Genomic DNA, 15,050 nt, shown 5'->3' with positions numbered 1-15,050 from the left:
AGGTTAAACTGGCCGAAACGATGGCCGGCTTCCGCGCGGAGACGAGCGCGATGTTGTCGCCGCTGAAACCGAAGAGCGCGTAAGTTTGAAAAACAAAAACAAATAGCTTGTGAAACTAACATTTTTAGCTAATACGCTACTTGCATGAACGCGCACGTCCGCGGCGCGCGCTCCCGGGCAGCTTCCAAGACCGAAAAGGACGGACACTCGCAACCTGTGTGTTCCAGCTCTGGTTTCTGATGCTTTTTACCCCCCCGAAGGGCAAACTTCTCCTCTAAGTAGTAGTTTTCATGCGCTGTCCGTCACTCTGAAAAGTACCCGGGCCTAACATGACATTAAACACAAACACCTGTCCGCTAAGAAATCTGTCACTCCTGGAGGTGGGGGGCAGGACGCTGACACCCCCGGCTACCATGAATGCGCTCCATTGAGCATTTTTTGGACGTTTAGCCCGCCGCTCCGCCGCTATAATAAATCAATGACTGGTTTCAAACTTTGAAATGACCCTTTTTGTCATTAGTGAGTGAGCGGCGTGATCGGCCTCTCGCCTCTCTCTTGTCACTCCAATATCCACGGCCTCCCGCGGCCTCTCGCCCTGCCCTCCCCCGGCCCACAGCTGTTAAAACACCCCATATTATCCCCGTAATTGTTTCAGCGTGTTTGCTGTTATTTCAATGCGCCGAGCTGGATGAGTCAGGGATCGAAAACTGTTGTGGTTGAAAAAAAAGGTAAGTATTTTCTGACTACTGGCATTCTTCACCGCTCCCTTACTATTCGACAATCCACTCCTTGGGTTTATATCGTATTATCCGCCGGTTACCCAGGAAAACAAGGACCAGGTGACAGAAGAGGGGGGAAAGGTTTGTCGGGCCACAGATCTCCGACTCTTTGGCACTCTTCATCTGGAATAGTTCCTCGTGTACATCCAAGACATGTCTGGGCTTCAACTCACCCAACATGTAAGATGCGTAAGGTGTAATGGTGGAAAATAGGGAACGTCCAAAACTCCAAAAACAGGGTATTGAACACGAGAGATAAAAGATGGAGATGTTTGACGTGGGCGATATTTCCTGCAAAACAAAATATTGCGTGATCTTTGGGGGTTTTCAACATGTGAGAAGCGACTGGATCATTTGGAAAAAATATGGCCCCGCAGTATCCGGTGTGATATTTCTGATCCCCGTTGGCGTTTCCTGGTTCTGGCGCCGAAAAAATACCGTGCGGGATTGTTTTTTTTTTTTTTAGAAATGTCAAACTCTTAACTCGTCTCAAAGCCGTTGCAAATTTGCTGTAAAATAACGGTTCACGCCGGGCCTGCTTTGAATTATGGTGACTGCTGCGCTTGGTTTTCGTCAAACTCCCAATAAAACTCAAAAACGCGGCGCCAACACCGAACACAGGGAGGCCGCAAGGCAAAACACGAACCCCCAAGCTAAACTTAGCAGGCTAGCTCACCACTTGTTAGCATTTAAGCGTTTGAGAATCTAGCTTTGTTTATCGATGGATGACGTCCGGCCAATATTATTGACTCGGGGTCCGACCGATGGTGATTGTTGTACAGTTTTGGACGCATGAAAAAGAATCAAGCGGTTCTCTAACCGCTAGCAGGCGCGGTGACGTCAAGGCTAAACAAAGAACCTCATCGGTCATCTCCTCCCTCTGGAAGTGATTACAGGCTTTTATTAGTGCCCCCAAATCAATACTTTTGCAAATCGGAGATGAGCGCTTGTGCTCGTTCTATTAAATCCCGCAGGCCTCCGTAGGTTCGTCGAAAGGAGGGGTCGCTATCGGCGACTTTGCTTGATGCCACCGCCTCACAAAAGGTCCTCAAAGGTGTTTCGGGCCACCGATGACGAATCGGCGAGAGCCTCGTTCGTTTGTCACGGCCCGCGAGTAATTTCCCTCCAACCCCCCTTTTTTTCCTCCAGAGCGCCATGACGCCGCGCTGTTGGCCGCCTCCTCCTCACTGCGCTGGTGCTTTTTTTACGTAATCTCCCCCGACGGACTCTCAATAATCACGGCCCCTATTTTCTTTCTTTTACGTCCATTTTAGCAGCTGCGAGGAAATTAATACGAAGCCGACACGGTTAAAAAAAAAAAAAAAAAAAAAAAGGAGGAAGCGCAAATTGGACTCTCCAGAATGGAACGAGTCTCTAAATTTTACGGCCCTCGCAAGGGAAACTCTACAAGGTGAGATAAAGAATGTAACCGATCCCGGCGCAGCTGCGGCTCTTAGCGGCCGTGGGCGTCTGGAAGGTGCAACCGCCGAGGCGTGGGGTCGCGGCGCTGCTGCTTTCCCGAGTGAAAACGACGCCGGCGAAGACGTCTTTCCAAGACGGTGCGGCGTCACCGGGCGACGTGCAGGGGCCGGAGAGAAAAAAGGTGGGCTAGCGGGATTAGCGCACACACGCACACGTCTAAGCAACACGGATTTGGAGGTTCTCGCTATACAAAGAACGCGGGGTATCGCTTGCAAATCTTTCAACCTTCAAAATAAAAGCAGATTCCATGACGGTCTCGCAAAGCTCCCTCTCCAAACACCGAGTGCGCACGCAGAGGAAACCCGACGCCGCCGAGATAGGTTAGAAATGTCAGGCCGGGCTTTTCATTTTCGCGAGTGTCTACGTTTGTGTACTGCGTGCACTGATGTGGCCACATCAAAAGACGTCTCCGCTGCAAATTGGAAGCGGAGGCTTGTGGCTCTCTGGAACGGAGGCTCATGTGTTTTGAATCAGGGGCAGCGCTCTGCCAAGGAGCCACTTGAAATGAATAAAAATAAAGGCTTTGTAAGGCAGCAACTATTGGCAGAGGCATTGATTTACGCCGGGACCTTTGTTACATTAATGACACGCTGGCAATCCTGCATGTGCGTGCGTGCTTGTGTGTGTGTGTGTGTGTGTGTGTGTCGCTGACATGCATGCACACACGCCATGTTGGACTATGGCAGCCACGAAATGCATCCAAATGTCAGAAAATCAGCCAGTCGAATCAAATCAGTCAAACTAGCAGTCAAAATCAATAAAAAAATGTCTTTAAATTTTATATACAGAGGCGTTCATTTATTCTTATTCATGTTTATCCTGTGCTCGGGGTCGAGACGTACAAACATTCACCCTCTCATTCACGTATTTGGACGTCTTCGATGATCCTCCCGCGTGTATTTCAAAAGGTGCTGACTTTTTTTTTTTTCGAATCAATATTTCTGAATTATTAAACGCTACGTCAATATTATTTTTCGCATTCATTTCAAAGGATATTTATCTCCGTTTTATCCTCACATTTTTATTTTGGAAAAAAAAAAAAAACCATAACGTTGTAATACCACAGCTATGTCTCCGAAAGTTCCACATACCTGCTTTTGAAATAATTACACTTTCATTTAAAATGTAATGATGTTTTTTTTTTAGATTTTAGGAAATCAGACAGGCCAATAACTGCATTATAACACTGTTCCTTCCAAATATTTAGAATTTGCATAGGAAAAGTCATTTGGCTTTACCTCCTTTGACTTCTGACAGTGTGTGCTATTACTTCTGATAGGCCTCCACGTGTAATTGGGGTTTGTTTGGCGTGATCGGTCGAATCTTTCCCGCTGCCGCCGCGGCCGATTATTGGATCCGTCAAACATCAGAAGCGCCCCGTCTTGTCTGGAGGTCCCTTGTCAGATGGGCTCCGGCGGAGCGCTGGCGTCGCACGGAGAGAAAGTAAACACATCGCCGCGGTGCGTGGAGCGTTGCCGGCAGGGGATTATGAAGAGCAAACCAGAGCTTAATGACTGTAAAGTGACTTGTGCACGTACGGCGGGATTAAACGGCGAGCTATTAGCCGCCGCGCCGGAGAGGAGAGTTATTCTGGCCTCTCCGGCAAGCCACGGTTCAAGGACAAATTTGTTTTAAGTTAGACTTAGAGACAGAAGGAGAGCTTTACCAGAAAAGCCCGGCTTAGTCTTCAGAAGGCGGCGCTTTCCGGCGACGGGACGGAAGGAAAACAAACGCTCTCACGGATCATTTAGGCTTCGGCTATGAAATCAAAAAGGTGGATTGCGCGGTTGCGATGGTGGCGCCCGAAACACATCGATTTATCCCGGGGTTTTCAAAGTCAGAGTCGCTATTTAGGTTTTCATAAGAAAAGATCCCGGGTTCAAGGGTCCACCTGAGCCGTCAGTTTAGCACGGCGGTGGCCAAACCGGGCTTTTAACGGCCACGTCGTGACTGGCCCGAGACTCGTAGTTCATTCGTCTATTCCAGGTGTTGGCAACCCGTAAGAAGAAAGAAAACACTGCGAGCCGCAATTACTTTTTGACGTCTAAAATAAAGGTACCACTGTATATATTGCTTTTTATTACTTTTACACTTTGTATAAACAAGTGTGTAGTGTGTTGCTTCTGAAATTCAAAAAGCATGATGGAGAAAATTAAATTTTATTTATGTAAGGAACTCATTTTGAGCTTTGGCCTTTCAGAGCGTTTGGCAGAGCCTTGATCTGAATTTTAAAAATAAATCGGGAAAAAAAATCACTGTGTCATTAACCAATAAAAAATAAATATTTGCAAAATATCTTCATAAATATTTCTTTTACCTGGTTTATGGGACTTCTGCTCCTGAACTTCTGCGCACAGCATCTGCAAATCGGGACTTTACCGGCTTCCGCGAGGGTGACGTTATTTTGAGCGGGCGAAAAATAATAAATATAATTCTATCTAATATTTCAAGATCACAATAATCTTCCAACTTAGAACTAAAAGTTAAAAAAAGGAATTAACACAAATGAAATATACTTCAATTAAATATTTTTGTAATTTATTTTCCCAAGCCACTCGGAGACACAGTGTAAAGATGAAAGAGCCCCATGCGGCTCCGGAGCCGCGGGTTGCCGACCCCTGATCTATTCGATCGTGATCTATACCGCCCATTCCGGTGGATCCGCCGGAGCCTATTCCAGCTGGCATTGGGTGAAAAACCAGGCTTCGCCCTTGACCAGTCGATCCCGTGCAACTATTCGCTCATTCATTCACGTCACATAACGACAAACAACCATTCATTCTGGTGTCATGTAGAGACGTACGGGAATTCATCCGTCCGTCCGTCGAATCGACCTCCTGCATGTTTTCGGAGAGCGTGGACGGAGGAAAGGCCCGCTGTCCGGATCCAACCAGGGAGGCGCCGACTGACGCGGCATCGTGCCGCCCCGGCGTGGACCGTTCTGAAAAAAAAAAAGCGTGTGAGTCACACCGCAGCCCTTTTCAAGCGCTCTCCATGTTTAATTAGAACAAACCGGCGTCCCGCGATCGCCGCTTCCAGTTGGCGCTGCTCGTATAAACATCACCGCGGACCCAAACAGTGGCGCGTGTCCCGAGCGCGCGTGGGCGGTTTGAACTCCAAACCGGACACCCCTGCGAAATAAAAGATACCAGAGATTCTTTCTCAGAGATCGTATTTGTGTTTACCTTCGCTCCGGCGGCACGGAGTCGTGACGGTGGATTCTGGCGGCGCCGCCGATCCGTCCCCGCCGGCAGCGTGACAGTAGGTGAAAACAAAAACCCCCTCGAAACCTCGCGCGAGGTTAAGTTTTCCCACATGGGGGGACAGACATTCCGGGAAACGCTGGCTCGGGCTGAGCGTCAAACCTGAGATCGGGGTTGTGATATTGGATACCGGCGGCCGATGGGCTCCTTCCTCCTCCTCCTCCTGCTGCTGCTGCTGATGGGATTAAATGTTTGGTGAACATACCATATAGAGAATCACCCGTAGCCTGGTTTTTATCAGACTGTGGACACGGCGGTCTTTCCGTGGAGCCGTCCTCCATGCTAAATGTTAGGCATACGCGCCGCGTGATAAGACAAACCCAAGGACGCTCCCGTTAGCCCGGCCCCGCTCTTCCTCCCCATTTGCTTTTTTTGGTTGAAGCTTTGTTGAACTAACCGTTGGCTCGCGCCCGCTCCCCTCTTTCTCCGCAACAATAACACGCCGCCGCCAGGAGGTTCCTCGCAGCTCCGGAGGAAAAACATCGGGGGCCTTGAATCCTCGCCGGTTCACGTTGACGCGATGCTCTGCGGTTTCCCGGGGAAAAGCGCCACATCCACGTCGCTTTCCATCGTCAACACCGGGCTCTTTTCCCCGAGAGCGTGACGACAGGATGAAATATTAGCGGCGAGGAGGGACCGCCTATCAGGCGCGGCGTGCCACGCATGCCGTTCCCCGGAATAATGTGACCTCACCGGGAGCCAAATGAAACAAAAAATTTCAGAAATAATTATTTTCTATTTTCAAGGTATTTCGTCTTTCGTGTCATGTGGTTTAAACGCGCAGGAAAGGAATATCGCTCATGACGCCGAGGATCATGCTTCCTCTGACGCGTTACCTCGGTCAAGTCAAGGTCAGCGGCCGCTGAACGTCATCGCACATTACCGACGTGTACGCGGAATCCGGAGGAAACAGCTCACACGCTTGACAATAAAGAGATTTTTTTCTCTCCCTGAGAAATACATCCCATTTGCAGCCAGACAGCCATCATCTACACCGCTTATCCTGCACTCGGGGTCACAGCGCCGCAGCGGAGGGCCGTGGGGGCCTTCAAGGCCTGCTCTGCTGGCCTAAAAAATATCTGAACAACAGACTGATTTTAATTATATTTTGTCCGTGAATGATTATTAGAAAATTCATAGCTTTTTCCTTGGCTGTGCTGCTTCCAGACATGTATTTTCATATTGAGGCATTTAACCAATCACATTTCTGCCATTATTTGTTGCCAGGCAGGGTTAAAGTGAAAGAATCAGATTCCCAGGTGTTCTCACAAAAAAATAAGGGTCAATGAAACTGTTGCTTCAACCAATCAGATTTTGATTTGAGACACCAAGGCCTTCCAGAAGGCTGCAGTCAGCGTGTCACACGCCCTTTGATTGGATAATCAGAGCGCTTACTAGCCAGACCGAGCAGGCCGCATCTGTAGCGAGCGTTGATATAATAGCTATTTTGTCAACCTGCTGAAGGAAGAGAAGATATGGATGTGGTTCCAGATTTATTGTCAAGACCATTTCAAGATGGACGTTTCAAGAGAACCTGGACATGACTTAGAAAGGTTCTTCAACAACTAAGGGCAATGCTGAAGCCAGCTGACCTGTTGCAGCGAGGGAAAGGATTTGTCTGTCACTTTCAGTCCACTAATTGCATAATAAGATTGGATTTTAAAGCAGTTATTGAGGGGTGGATTGATAAATGTAGCACTACTGAAGGCCTTGGTGCGAAATGCACGGCCCGCCGCTGGAGCACCGCTAGGGTTGTCATTGGCCGAGAGGCGGGGATCACCCTCTCTTTCATACGTTATACGTTCATTCACTCTCTCATCAAATAGACACATTAAACTATTTATCATTCATTCATATTTGACCTTAAATGCAAACAACCAATCATATCATGACATTCAATCTCTCATTCACATGTCATATAGAGACGAACAACCATCCGCGCAGTTTAGCGTCTCCAACGAACCTCCGGCGTGTTTTTTGGACTGTCGGAGGAAAAATTGGAGGACGCCCACGAAGACGTTTCCCCCTAATATTTTAACAGGGCAATAAAACAGAGATAAAGCACAGCGAAGGAGCGCTGAGGGTCCGAGGCGTCAGCTAATAACCTGGAAAAAGTTAAATACCGCACAGAATCCATAGAAACCGAGGTGCTTATCATCGATAGATGCAAAACCAGGCTGGACAGTTTATTGGTGAAAAGCGTAGAATATTAATGATCAGTCCCATTTGCATTTTTATTGGAGGTTTTTGTAGCCTGTCTATTTGAGTTAAGTCCAATTCCAGCTCGCCGTTTTCAGACAAACGTCGGAGAAAATCGTTTTACATCGGCTCGACAGGAAATACCTCCCGTCCATCCCTAACTCATCCTGCACGGCTGAATTCACCGATCAAAAAGGGGAAAACAGGCAGATCGGGAACTGTAAATATCATCGGGTCATTTGTTTTAACGCCACTGGCCTCTGAAGGGGAATATTTGATTAAAAAAAACAAATACATTGACTTTTTTTTTTGTTTGTTTTGCTCTGTACAAAAAAAAACTAGCAAAATTTCACTGCAAACATATCAACGATGAAATATTTGGATACCAGTTCTTTTCAAAGAAATACTTGAAATAAATGTACATTTGAATATGAGCTGTTCATGCAGGTCCTGCGACCCGATCAAACGCCCGTTTGTTCCTTTTTATAATTAAAACTCATCGCGGTCGCAGAGGCCGTGTCACGTTACAGCTCCGCACAACAAGAGACTGGATTTGATTGATAGTTGGTCGACATAGCAAAAAAAAAAAAAAAAAAAAAACGAAAAAAACTCCAAAGTCCAACAAGTTCAGCCCAGATTTGGAGCCACATAATACTTATTCCGTGACACACAAAGAAGTCAAACTCTTGAAGTAGCCGCTCTCTGGGTCGGTTAGTCCCTTCAGACGTCGGCGACTTGCAAACAGAACGGCAATCACTTTACGAGGAAACGGCAACCCTCTTTCTCCCCCCGAGGGCGAAGCAAACAGCAAAGTGAACCATAAAATCGACTGTATGAAATGAAATTATGTCCGCGGACCGACAAAGTAAGGAGCAGCCACATGATATATCGCCGAATGAATAATGCAGATAGGTGCCATGGCAACGCGGCACACTGAGCGGCGCAAACAAACAGCGCAAGAGGCAGAGACGGCGGGCTTGAAAGCGAATACCGGCTAAATAACTTTACAGCGCACTTCCAGACGTCTCGCTGGTCGCCAGCTGCATGAGGTCGCTGAGGTTTGGACCTCCGTCATTTTTTCCCTCTTAGCTCTTCTCCTCGTGTGTGAACGAACATGATTCGTGAACATTCGGTGCCGCTGCAGAGAATGTTTAAAGTTTGCGTCACGCCGTGTTAACTGTTCGGGATGGTGGGCGCCATTTTTTTTCTTTTTTTTTAGGGGGGGGGAGGCGGGTTGCACGAGCGCGCCCCAGCCGGGGACCGTTTTGTACTGATCCACTGTCACGATTTTGGGGGAAAAAAATAAAAAAAATCGTCGGATCAAGCTGTCAGTGTGAGTCACACTGAAAACTGGGCAATGGCTATTGCTGTTTTTTTTTTTTTTTTTTTTTTAATAACAATGCAGCGTCCAACTTGTAGTTCAATAAGCTCGGAGACTCCAACTATGGCGCCGAGTCTCTTCATCTTCTCAATAAATCTCCCTGTTAAACAAAATATGGCTGCCAAAGGAAGTTAGAAGTAGTGACTAAATATCCTACAAACCGCAGTTTTGAAAGTACAATAACACACATTTTTCTCTTTTTCTGAGATTTGTATTAACTTACTAGCTAGCACATTGGCTATGCTAATTAGCAAACCGGTTGTAGCTTTACTTCCTTTACTTTACGTTACTTCCTGCTTCAATCCAAAAGTAAATGATCATTGTGGCTTTATTTCATGTTTTTGTGAAAAGCTTCTTTTCACATTCTACAAAAATCTCCGATTTTTTTTGTGCCGCGTTTCACTTGCGGACGATGCCAACTGCGCTGTGCCGATAGCTGGGAACGAATGAACGCTTTAACTGTTTCGGCGGTGCACGGAGCAGCGCACGTCCCTTTTCGATAGAACTACTTGACATGTCAGGAAGCAGATTTTCTTTTTACTTTCAACAGTTTTTACGTAACAGATCAATCAAGCAGAACGGTCAATGGCGACAGCTTACATCTGCCTGGAAAAAAAAAAAAAAATGTAAGGCCATAACCTGTGCCGTTTCTTCTTTTATAGCTCAGTTAAATTTCGCCCGGGCCACGGCCCCGCGCACGCGGACAAAAGGCAGACCCGCCTCGGGCCGAGTGAATCGATGATGTACGCACAAGAAAGGAGGCCTTTTACGAAAAGGTGCGAGATTTAGACTCCGGCTGGGAAGTCTTGGACGAGCGGAGCGGAGCCCCGGGATTCGCGCGTGACTGATGAGGAGAAAGACCCGGCGCGGCCCGACGAAGATGAAGACGTACTCGACAAACGCTCAGCTCTTCGCCGCGCCGAACCATATGGATTTCGATTCTCCCGTCCGTCGGCGGTATAAAACACATGTCGGCCATCTCCGCCAGAGTATGCGGAGGCGGGGGAGGGGTTCAGATTCGAGCCGGGTGTCCGGGAGTTAAGCAGATTTTGCGTGTAAATAAGACGCGGAGTCTTTGAAGTACAAATAAATCTCCGAAGGAGCCACTGCTAATATACTTAACTGTGATTTATGTCTGGCCGTGAGATATTACCTGCTTATCTGTGACCAGCAGCTGACAAATATATTGGATATTTTTGGTCGGCGGTGATTTTAAATGACGATTCAGAGTGGACTTGTTGAGAGAGTCCGTGCAGGCCCTCCTCTGCAGATACGTCATATCCATCAGGGTGTGTATCGACGGAAAAAAAAGTGGCCGCGGTCGATTTCGCGAGAGCTATTACAGCTATATTAGGTTTTGGCCGATCGGGAGGAGCAGCTTCAGGATCTTGGCAGCCTGAAGAGTTAAATTCAATAATGATACGTGCCACTTGATGTAAACACTGAAAAAGGTTGTGTTTTTAGGCAGCCAAAGTCAGGTTTAGAGAAAACGTCATTGTTTGGATTGTTTCTAGCTTTTCACTCTCCGAGTTACTGTTAGAATTCAAATGGATCGTTGTTACCTGAGCGGGATGTGAAATGAGTTTGGCGAACGGGCGGGAACAAGCGGAGATTAAGCTTCGATTAGTCAGCGGTGAGTTCAATGCGACCGGTGCCATTAAAAAGCCCCCCTCCTCTTCACGATAGCTGATACGGCGTCCAAAGATAGTGAAAATTCTTGTGAAATTGCTGCTAAGACCAGCCCAGTCCCACAACAGAGTCAAATTAGGGAGGATGGTCCCTAACAAGGAGGCTTTTCTCATTATTCTGCAGAGTCACATGAAAAAAAGACCGCTGGGATAGAACCACCATCGCTTCATGGGTGCAGCTCGATATTTGTTTTGGTAACTTTTGGTTTGCTTTCAGCAGGCATGTCGGATTTTAACAGCAGTTAGGGGTATATATATATATATATATATATATATATATATATATATATATTGTGATGTTTCAATGAGGCTTTCACTCCAAATGCAGACGCCTTATTCCAAAAAACTTCTCTTCCAATCTTCCCGCTGCAACTCCCGTCAACTCGCCCCTCTCACACACACACTCTCCACCATCCTATTTGACAAACCTGCAGTCCAGCGAAAGGCTGAAGAATGACAGGTCAACAACTTATAGCTTCTATTCCGGGGTTGCTACAATATAATCATGCAGGTGATTAAGAAAATACCAAAGTTTATATCAGAGATTTGGATTATTTCGCAGCCTATTGTGTTGTACCTGGGATTGTACCTGTGAGATGGATCATGTAGCCCTCTGTCCCTCAGCCACCTGTGCCTCAAGGAGAGGCTGCGATTTTAGGAGATTTGGGTTCTTTGGCAGAAAGACGCCTCTGAAGCCTTGAAACTGGATGCTCCGCGGTGGTCGACGATCTGCTGAGGGGGTTGAGGGCGCACATACCCCCCCTCCAAACACACACACACACACACACACACACACACACACACACACACACACACTTATCATTCCTGAGCCGTCAGCAGCTCTGCAGCAGAGCGACACCAGAGCCTCTTGCCAAATACTGTACACACACGGTGATGACAGCCAGCGGCGATGAATGGGGTTTCAGCCCCATGGAGATTTACGGGAGCCATGAAGACCAGGATGTTTGCTGTCTGTGCCGCCCAACAAACACACGAGTCTGATTGGAACGGTTTCCATGACGATCATTATGATGGGATTATTATAGTAGGACTATCATGACAAAAAACAAACATAAATCATAATCACAAATTATAAAATCACAAACTCTACATTTTATGCTTTCGTGTTTTGTGTTATATTATATGATTATGAAAGTTGCAGAGCTTTTTAACGTCATTTTTTATGTTTAGGACTTTTTTTGCTACACTTCCAGTTCGGACATGAACCGGAAGTGACATATTCTCAACTTCCTGTTACCTGTTTCTCTGAAGCCTCGACCGTTTGTCTCTATTTCCGCTTCTTACGAGCTAAACCTGTAAGTTGTATTTGTAAAATTCTGAACTGTGTACAAAATGAGAAACATTTGAATCCGATGTTATGTGTGTTGTTGAGGGTCTGTTTCGTTTTGTGTTGGTATTGTAAACGCTAACACGCTAGCCGCTAGCTAGCCGCTAATGGTCGCTAATCGCGACCGCGCTAACCGCTAGCTTAACAACACAATGTTGGTGTTAGCATTTCGACACGGTTGTCTCACCCGTTTTACTTTTATTTGCATGTTTTAAGTTCCACCCCCGCTCATAATTGGTAACAAAACTAGTTGAAGATCTACCAGCGTTATCAATTGAGGAGATAGCTGTCTGCCTTGCTGTATCTGGGGCAGCAGCGAGGGCAGAGTATATTAAATAATGTTCTCTTGTGAGATGTTATACAGAGCTCAAATTTATTTTTGCCATGGTTCCTTTTCCAAACTTTTTTCTTTAAGATACTCTTCAGGAATTCAATCATTTGTTGTATGTATTTTTAATACAAAAGTGTGTTTTAAGTTGATACTTGACCGAAGTATCAAATAAACGGCGTCTGTGCATCAGCCCCATTGGTATGTCATTCTGTGCTCATGTGTGGCTAATAACATGGAAAGTAAAATAAAATATTTGGAATGTGGTCTACTATTAGGTTACTGACATGCATTTATTCACTTTCTTTTTTATTCACCAAATTTTATTACTGTTGTTTTCATTGGGGTTATTATTCAGTATGTATTTGTACCTTTTATTTAATTTAGATGGAGCTTTCACACAAGCCGGCATGGTTTTCTGTCCCTCCCTGCACTGTATATTAATTTAGCTGCAGTTGACGTATTTTCAAAGCTGTACAAAATAAAAGCATGATATTAGGCACAGAATTATACCAATGTAAAAGCTTCTCTGGCTCGCACAAAGGGCAGTCATTCTCATTTTTGTGACTTTGGCCTGAAGCAAAATGGAGCAGGACTCTGATCTCTTGGCAAGGTCGCAGTCTTTGGCTCCTCTGCCTAAAAACACTGTCAACCTCAAGGCATGTCGGCCATTAGGTCATAGTGAATGTGTGTCATCAGCAGGGAGCAGAAGTGGCTAAGGGTGACAATGAAATTAACCACCCAAAAAGAGATCTAGAGGTGTAAGAGGTCTGTAACAACAGGTGAGCCAAGCAAAGAGGCTTTACTATAATCATACAAATGAGACAATGAGTTAAAGGCCAGTAGCTGATTGTCTGATGAAGCGAGGAATGAGCCGGACCGAAGTCATTAAGCCGACTGGACCAGGCAGAGGACGATGGAAGGGCAGGAAGGAGGAACACCATGACGCAAATATGAGTGGTGTGTTTCAAAATCACAGACTAAACAGCACGAAGGAGTGAGACAGTGCCAGACAGCACGGCGGAGACTTTCTCCGGTGTCGTAAGGAAATCGCCGTTAAAGGGTTCACCGAGATGATTCCCTGCCATTTTATGTCTCTGTCATCCGGGGGATTAGGAGGAGGAGAGGGGGAAAAGGTCACTTTATTGCCTATTATTATTCATCCCACTGTGGCCTTCTAAATACAGACCTTTTTGTCTCTAAAATTAACACTATGACATTAGCATCCCTTGTCAAACAAGTACCTAAAATCCACATTGATGTATATATTCTGACTTCATCCCAATGTTTTCATTTTTTTTGGCAAATTTGCTCTTCTAAACTCATTTGCCTTGGACCCTGGTTAATCTATGTGATCCTGGCCTCGTGTATGTATGCTCCATTTATCTCCCAAGACACCCCGTCCATCTTATGTGAGGATAATGAAATAAAAAAAACAAAAAAAACAAAAAACAGAAATAATGTACTTTTATTGCATGGCCAACAGCAGGACAAGCCAACATTATTATTAAAATTCTCCAAATAAAAAGTCAAAATGTGTCTGTAGGGACCACATGTGCATTAAGAGAATAAAAACATGTAATTTGATTTTGTAGGGATTCAGAAGCAGACCTTTCTGTACGGTTGAGGCAGTTAACTCAACCCAGGCCTGAACATTTGGAACAGATAACTTGGGCATCAAGAAAAAAACAGTGACACAGAAAAACTAACATGCACTTCTTTCTCTCCGTATCTCTTGTCTCTGTCAGTGTAAAGAGCCTCAGCAAGTGCGGAGCCTTTCAGTCTCCCGGCACGATGGCCGAGATCCAGAGGGACTCCTGTGACCATAAACTGCGCCGGGCTCGACTAAGAGGGCAGATAAGCTCGTCTTTTTATAGCATGGTGAGTTCAGCGAGAAAGGGCTGGGGGGATCAGATGAACCCCGGCCAAGACAAGTTGGAGAAATGTTGTGCACCTGGTTGCCAGGTACAAATTGAGTTTCAAGTGTTTAGTATTAAAACGGACAACCCGACGGCGAGGCCCTTGGAGGTGCGACCCTCGTCGGGCCAATTTCCAGATGCGCTTATAAAAACATGAAAAATGCCTTTGTGGGAGTTGGCATCTGCAGCAGGAAGGGATCAAAGAAGTTTTAAGAATCACGGCCGACACTCAGCGAGGCGCAAAATTTCACTCGTGAGATGTCGGCCGCATGCGATGCCCCGCCACCACGCGTGCACGCGGCTCCGGGACGGGGCCCGGTGCGGACGGCTTGACAAAATAAAAGGGGCACGCCACAAAGTGGTTTGTGTCACGGTTACAGAACAGCTACGAAAATACTCACGAACAAAATAGACACGCCATTTTTTTTTTGGAAAACAAATGATCTATGATGAAAACTTAATGAGTGCCAGAGGAGTTGTTTGGCTACCTGCCGAGGCTTTTTGGCTCGATAAAGCGCCTTCATGGTACGACGTGTCGGCCCCGGGTTTGTTCGGTTTGACTTATTCACGGGGGAGACCGCCGAGGGGCAAACTGTCGGCGCTGGCTGACGGAGAGAGTGACGAAGAGGCCGCGTGGTCAAAGACCTGACCTCCATGCGGATC

This window comes from Fistularia commersonii, chromosome 32 (genome assembly GCF_037954325.1).
Source record: "Fistularia commersonii isolate RoL2024-O1a breed Wild chromosome 32, RoL_Fcom_v1.0, whole genome shotgun sequence".
NCBI lineage: Eukaryota > Metazoa > Chordata > Actinopteri > Syngnathiformes > Fistulariidae > Fistularia > Fistularia commersonii.
The sequence above is the reverse complement of the archived record's forward strand: the minus strand, read 5'-3'. Positions refer to the sequence as shown.